Raw genomic sequence first — 8500 nt, 5'->3', positions numbered from 1 at the left:
AAAAAAAGTTGGTGAAATTCCCCAGTGATCTGGATAAATTTCCCATAGTAGTAATATAAATACCACCTCGGGTCTTCCCTGAAAAGAGGCTGTTACCCTTGTGGGACTAGCCCAGTCAACAAAGAATAAATAAAATAAGCTGCTTTCACTTTTTCCATGAATTTTTTTTCATTAATATTATTATTATTATTATTATTATCATTATTATTATTATTATTATTATTATTATTATTATTGTTGTTGTATCTGTCTGAAGATCTGGCCATCTAATATTGTGATTGTATAGAGGAAGTTTAAATATGCACTGTGTCTCTGTTTGTGGCTGTCCATATTGTGTATTTCCTTTAAAGATCATGCACAAACTAGCAAAATTAAATTCTGTATTTGTATTATGTTCCATTTTTGTAGAGAATGTCACTGGTTGCTAGTGGCTGTTCTACTGTTTTTTTCACAAAAAAATAATGATTTTATGTGAAAAATAGTATTGCACAAGAAGTGTCATTTCACAAACTCTGCTGTTTCCCATCCTGGTGTACCTCTGTGATGGGCATAATTTGGTGACTTCTACATGGGGGTGAGGGGGGCTTTCATGTCTTAGCTTCTGTATATTGTTAGTGCTTCAGTAAATTTACATGTCCGTGTAAAGATTGTTGACATAAAAGAACATACTGTACTAAAAGGAGATATGGATATATCATTGTTGTAATTGTGTGTTTGTGTGGACATCTGCAAATTGTCATTAAGTAGACTCCACCAGGAAGCACATGTTGCATATTAACAACACAAAATTAGAGACTGGACACACAGACAATGCTAATGTTTAATGAACACAGTTGTATTCATTAAATATTAGCATTGTACAGGAGTCCAGTCTTTACTGTTGTGTTTTATGTTTAATATCTCTTAGGACATCACAGCAAATGGCACTGCTAAAACTAAAAGCACCTGTACCCCTGACCTCACATCATTACAATACAAGGCATGATAATGTAGGTCACAGCAGCTGTGTAAGCAGTGCTGAAAAATAATGGAATTTTATGAATAAAATAACTTTATATGTCCTACACATTTTGTGGTATCTTCTTCCAGTTCTACCTGGCATCAGTAGTCCTACAAGGGCAGCAGTGAGGCAGTATTTTGGCCACGTAAGACGTTTGTTAACACATTAAGAGCTTAAGCAGTCATTTCCATTAATACTTAAAAGGAGTTGGGGAGATATTTTTGACTCCATGTATTTGTGGAGATAGAAGGTAAAAGTTTGGCTGTGTTGGTTGTTTTGTTAACCGTGTTCTGACTTTAGGTACATAAAGACAGATAATCAAGAAGTTATTGACATATGCACTGAGTCAAGGATATGTCTAGCAGAACTGGTGTAGGTTGCTGCTGTAGCCAGGAGTCAGTTTAGTCAATTTACTGTTTCCTGCTACCGCACTGGTAAAATATGTCTTGACAAATACAAAAGTCCCATCTCTTCAGAAGATACCACAAAGTAGCACATGGAGTAAGTCTAACCTTTTCTATAAGGGATAACCATTACCAGTATTATCAGCTAGATAACACACCATCATCAGTAATAAATGTGTTATAATTATACAGTTGTTTTTTATAGGTTCATAGGTTGGTACTGAGCTATCTGCCCAAAGGCATATATATGAGCCCAGCCACATTGTGCGGTATTCACCTCCCCTTTAGTAGTTCCCTAGACCCTTGTACTAGCAGCTAGTACCCTTGGCCCCTATCTAGTAGTGCTGTTGGTGTGATCCCTGGTGTGAACTTTCTGTTACCCATCCACTCATCAAGGTTCCTCTTGAAGAGTGATAGTGAGGGGCTCTGCCTTATGTAGATCGGAACCCTGTTCCATAGTAGTAAGGGAAGTCTCTGCAAAGGGAATCTATCCCTCCAGCATGTTCTATTCATTGTTGTGTTGAGGTTTATATCCCTAGAGCGTGTACCTCAAGTAGATTTGGTTTTGCTAAGATGGAGCATGTTCAACAATTCTGGGTTGGACATGGCTCTGTACGTTAGACAGAGATCACCTCTGAGAAAGCGGTATGCAACAGAGAACAGTCTTAGCTTTTTCAATCGTGCTGCATAGGGCAACTGTTTGAGGCCAGTAATTCTCTTGGTTAGGTACCTCTGTGGTCTCTCCAGCTGCTGGAGATGTCTAGCCAGGTACATTCCAATTGGTGCATTGTACTCAATAATGGGTCTGATGAGGGAAGAGTAGAGGGACACCATTACATCCTTAGATCTTGATGTGAACCCTTTCATGATCAGATGGGTCACATGGAAGGATTTTCTAACCACTTTGGCAACATGGTTATCAAAGGAAAGCTGGCTATCTATTTGGGTCCCTAGATCCCTTATTTCTTCTTCAGATTTCAGGGGATTACCTCCTATGTTGTAGTTTGCGGGTACTCTGTTTTTTTCCAAAGGGGATTACTATGCATTTTTTTGCATTTAGCTTGAGACCATGGCTTTGACACCATGCATCAGTCTCATTTAGGCCCTTTATAAAAACCTATGTGATTACTGTCTTGCTCTCATGTCCATCCCATTTTAACACTGTAAAGAATTTTTAGTCTCCTCAATACCATCCAAAACTATGCCTCTGTACAGAACACATATTTTCAACTACTACTGCTGTAGGCATATACAGGGGGTATAAAAAGTGTACACACCCCTGTTAAAATGCCAGGTTTTTGTGATATAAAAAATGAGACCACAATTAATCATTTCAAAATGTTCTCACATTTAACGTGACTTATAACCTGCACAATTCAATTGAAAAACGAATAAATCTGTTAGGGGAAAAAAATATATATATAAAAAATAAAAAACATACAATACGCTAGTTGCATAAGTGTGCACACCTTTAAAATAATACTTTGTTGTGTGTGCACACCCTTATACTAATACTTTGTTGAAGCACCTTTAGATTTAATTACAACATTCAGTCTTCTTGGGTACACACCTGCCATGAATTAGAGAGACTCTGATTAACCCCAAATAAAGTTCAGCTGTCCTAGTCGGATTTTTCGGACAATTACTCAGTTGCCTACTACAAAAAAAATTTCCACAACATTGAATAGACCATGGAACACAGTGAAGACACTCATCAAAAAGTGGAGAAAATATGGGACAACAGTGATATTGGAAAGAACTAGACATCCCTCCAAAATTGATGAAAAGACAAGACAAAAACTGATCATGGAGGCTGCCAAGGGACCTACAGCAACACTGAAGTAGCTGCAGGAATTTCTGGCAAGTACTGGTTGTGTATTACATTTGGCAACAGTCTCCCGTATTCTCCATATGTCTGGACTCTGGGGTAGGGTTGCAAGACAGAAGCCTTTTCTTGCACAGAAAAACATCCAGGCCCAGCTAAGATTTGCAAAACAAGTCTCCCAAAAGCATGTGGGAAAATGTGTTATGGTCTAATGAGACCAAAGTTAAACGTTTTGGCCACAATTCCAAAAGGTACATTTGGTGCAAAAACAACACTTTGCATCACCAAAAGAACACCATAAAGCATGGTGGTAGCAGTATCATGCTTTGGGGTTGCTTTTCTTCAGCTGGAACTGGAGCTTTAGTCAAGGTGGAGGGAATTATGAACAGTTCCAAATTATATTCATTTTTAGCCCAAAACCTTCATGCATCTGCTAGAAAGCTGAAGATGAAGAGGAATTGCACAGCTCAACACAACAATGACCACAAGCATACATCCAAATCAACAAAGGAATGGCTTTTTGATTGGCCCAGCCAGAGCCCAGACCTAAATTCAATAGAAAATCTGTGGGGCGACCTGAAGAGGGCTGTGCACAAGAGATGCCCTTGCAGTCAGACAGATTTGGATGCTTTTGCAAGGAAGAGTGGGCAAATATTGCCAAGTCAAGGTCTGCCATGCTGATAGACTCCTACCGAAGAAAACTGAATGTTGTAATTAAATCAAAAGGTGTTTAAACAAAGTATTAGTTTAAGGCTATGCACACACAACAAAGTATTAGTTTATGGGTGTGCACACTTATGCAGCCAGCGTATTGTATGTTTTTTTATTTTTTATATTCTTTTCTGTAACAGATTTGTTTGTTTTTCAATTGAATTGTACAGCTTATAGGTCGCATTAAAGGTGGGAAAAGTTCTGAAATTATTTATTGTGGTCTCTTTTTTTTTATATCACAGAAACCTGGCATTTTAACAGGGGTGTGTACACTTTTTATATCCACTGTACTTCACAGTTGTCCCTTTCAACATTGCAGGAATGAAGTGCAGCATATTCTGTTCAATGTATTAAATGAAAAGTAGAAAGAGTGCTACTGTGGGCCTGTATAAGGAAGAATATGGGCAACATTCTGCCCCGGGATCCATTACAAACTAATAGTAAGAAAGCAAGCTGCTATTTGATGTTATATTGCAGCACATTGCTAAGGTGTGTGACTGTCCATCCATTAACAGTTATTTCTGTATTGCACCAGCAAATGAGTATGTTGCATATGCAGCTCGATGCAAATGTAAAAGAAAGTCACAGGTGTAAAATGTTGATCCAGTTTACATCATGTGATGGTAATTCAGGTGAATTTTTAAGATCCCTTGGCACTTTTTGAAAATAACTAGGATAATTTGCCAGTTGCTGTAGTAGGCTCTGTTTTCTTGTACACTTAACAAGAACACTGCCAACAGACTGATCTTAATGTCAGTTGATGTGTATCTGCAACTCCTCCTTGGCAGGATAGACTAGAAACAGTCAAAACACGTGTAGCAGTCCTTCAGCAGCCTGTAAAAAGTAGAATAAAAATAATGCAAATGACTGCAAGTTGTAGTTTTAGAAGCTGACGTAGTCCAGTGCAACTGATTATGTTATTACCTGGCATTGAACAGGAAAAATAATTGTAAGCCTTGATTGTTTTTAACTCAGTGTCTGAATGATGGACATTAGTAACCTCATCCCAAGTTAAATTAAGTCTTGGGTGCTGAATAACCAAAAACATCAGGAGGCAAATCCACCAAAATAAGCCTGAATTTGTCATCTAACCATGTTTCACTTATAAAAGCCAGGTCCATTTCATGCAGCAGGTCTAAAAGAGTCACATTCTTGTTACTGATAGATGCAGCATTATAGTATAGCACCCAAATAAAATTGTATGGGGAATAGTTCCCAACTATCTGTTCCTCATAGTTAGCAGGACTAAGGGCCACCACAGACAATACAAGTTTTGCATGCAGAACTCATTTTTGCCCCATGGTGGAATTCAAAATGAATTTCTGTTGGCCAAAAATCTAACCTGTGGTATCATCAGATGTTCTTTCACCTGTTGGTTATCCATGCTGTGGTAGCCTTCTGCCAGCCCGAATACCAGAGTAAATGTTTTTCTGTGTCAGCTGCTGTCATTTGCTGACTAACGTCAGGACGTCAGTACTATAAAGGAAGGCTGCCAATGCCATTACATCAGTCTTTCTTGCCATGGAGCCCGTAGCAGAAGCAGTTTGCAAGTGTGCCGGTCTGTCGCTACCAGAGTTTGAATTACAGCTGAAAACGTCTAAAGCTAAGTACCCCATTGGGGATCCTTTTTTCTTGCACTAACCGATGTCGGAAAAGGTTAACAACTGTCTCGCCTGTGGAAAGCAACTCTCACACCGAGACTTCCATTCATACTGCGTCACTTGTTTAGGCCCAGACCAAGACATACCCCATTGCCGGTTGTGTGCCCTCTTTAACACGAGAACCATTCGTCATAGAGCTCTTATTGTAGCCAGGTATTTATGACTTCCGTCTTTGCATTCCAAAATGGTGTCCAGCAGCCAACAGTCTGTAGACATTCCGAAAAAGCGTAAGGACAAAGATAGAGATAGACCACACAAGGTTAAGCCTTTTGACGACTTGTCAGCTCTCTGGAATTCAGTGAGGCGCCTTCGCAGCCCCTGATGCCTGATTTGATACCTTCGCATACCTCTACTGAGACCCTTTTGGAGTCCGGTATGCCACAGAAATCTGCTTTGTCTTCAGAGCCTTTGGTTATCTCTGCCTCGAGTGGGTCCAGAGCCGTGGCACAGGCACCGCCTTTTGAGGAGGTCTTTTGTACTACGGAGTCTAGACCAAAACTGACATCTTCTCATCCAAATACCTTTTCTCTCAGACCGATGGATACCCTTAGGCCTAGAGGCAAGGCCACTCCTAGGAAATTTACCTCTAGCTACCATTTTACTCCTGCTGCACCATCCCAAGCTCAAATGCTTAAAATGGTGGATGATCTTGTCACCCTTATCAGGGGTAGTCAAGCCACAACTTCTAAAAGGAAAAGAGACCTTTCTCCTGAAATACTGACAGAAGAGGATTCTGAGGAGTCTGATTATTCAGATTTTGAAGAGGAACAATCACCTCTGACTGCTTATGAGGATTCAGATGCAGAGGAATCCATTCCTTCTGCCTTCCCACCAGAAGACCTTTCCTTTGGGGAAACCCTTTGCACCTTCAGGGAACATTTCCACTGGGAATCCCAGGACTTCCGTCAGTCTAAGAAAAGATTAAGAGAGTTTCTAGACCCGCCCCAGCACAGACCCTTGGCAATCCCCCCAATCTCAGAGGTGGTGGATAAGATTTTCCATGAATCCAGCTTAGCTCCTGACGCCCTCCCACCTGCTCACAGAAAACCTGACAGGTATTACAGAGTACCGGATTCTCACAAATACCTGTACAGAACTCCTGCAGCTGACCCAGAGGTCATTACACAGGGACCAAAAGGAACTAAGGCTAGTTCTGCAAAGAATCCTATTCTTTCTGATAAGGACTTGCAACCTTAGTTGTCACTGCACTCAGCTGTCAAGTCCACGTTAAAATATCAACAACACACTTTGGAACTATTAAAACAAAAGATTTCAACCTTTCCTGACTGTGCCAATTCGAAAAGGTTAGCAGATTTACTGCACTCTACTTGTCAAGTAGCCAAACTCTCATTACACTGCGGATATGACGCCCTAGAAGCCTCAAGCAGGGCAGCAGTGTCAGGATCCGTCTTTAGGAGACATGCATGGTTGAAGGAGCAACCTCTCCCTGATCATGTCAAATCTAAATTACTTGATGCACCATTGGATAAGGGCCACTTGTTTGGAGTAAAAGCAGAAGAGGTGCTTAAAAAGATGGATAACAAAGCAAAATCTATGCAAACAGTAAAATATTTCTTTCAGGTACAACCTCCTAGGTCCAGCAGGAATTTTCCCTCAAAGCACTGGTCCTTTCCTGCCACTAGCAGACAGGGGCAAGGTAAGCCCTGCAGGAACAGACCACCCAGATTTCTATCCCAGAGAAAGCAGAGAACCAAACAGTGGACCACTTCTGCTCCAAAGGCAGGGAGTTCTAAGCCATCCCTCTATAGCAAAAACTCTCAATGACTCCCTCTCCCCCCTCTGCCCTCTTTTCACCAAAAACTAGGAGGAAGGCTCTCCCTCTGGGAAGAAAATTTGCTTTCTGTAATGAAGACAGACACATTGAAACAAGTACAAGCTTTCATATCCCAAGGGGCAGTAGAACCTGTCCCCTCAGATCAAACAGGCAAAGACTTTTATTCCAGACTATTCCTTGTTCCCAGGAAAGAGGGCACTTGGTGCCCCATCCTGGATCTGTCCATTCTGAACACCTCCCTGGTGGTCGCCAAATTCAAAATGCTAGCTTTGCAGCAGCTGCTGTCTGTGTTGACAAAGAATGCCTGGATAATTACACTAGATCTAAAAGATTCCTACCTCCACATTCCCATAAGGTCAGAATGCCCAACACCAAAAAATCTTACACAGGAAAATGGAAAAGATTCTGCTCCTGGAGCCAGTCTAGAGGGGGAAATACCTCACAACCATCCATCCTTCTTATCCTGGACTACCTAGCGGAGCTACTTAATAGTGGCCTCTCCTTCTCCTCTTTTAAAGTCCATGCCTCAGCCATTTCAGCTCATTTTGATACAGAACAGCCCCTGTTCTCCCATCCTTTGATTAAACAATTCCTCAGAGAGGCTTCTAACATCAAACCTCCCAGAAGGCCACCCACTCCAGCCTGGGACCTGAATTATGTTTTGGAAAACTAACCTTACCACCCTTCGAACCTGCTGCTTCAGCAGAACTAAGATACCTCTCCTGGAAGACTGCTTTTCTCCTAGCTATCACCTCAACCAGAAGGGTTTCAGAACTTCAGGCACTGATGGCTATTGAGCCCTTCATCATCTTCCATGCAGACAGAGTCCCTGAGGACTAATCCCTCCTTTATGCTAAAGGTGGTATCTAATGTGACTCTCAACCAGGCCATACATCTACCCACCTTCTTTCCTAACCCTTAAAATAAGGGGGAATGAATTCTTCACTCACTAGACGAGCACAGAGAGCTCAGATACTATCTGGACCATACGAAACCCTTCAGGAAAACAGACCAACTACTTGTCAGCTTTGCTTCAGGGGCAGAGGGGAAGCCCATTTCCAAACAAACCATTTCCAAATGGATATCACACTGTATCCATTTCTG

Source organism: Protopterus annectens, chromosome 5.part1 (assembly GCF_019279795.1).
Source record: "Protopterus annectens isolate FY-2018-M chromosome 5.part1, PAN1.0, whole genome shotgun sequence".
NCBI lineage: Eukaryota > Metazoa > Chordata > Ceratodontiformes > Protopteridae > Protopterus > Protopterus annectens.
The sequence above is the reverse complement of the archived record's forward strand: the minus strand, read 5'-3'. Positions refer to the sequence as shown.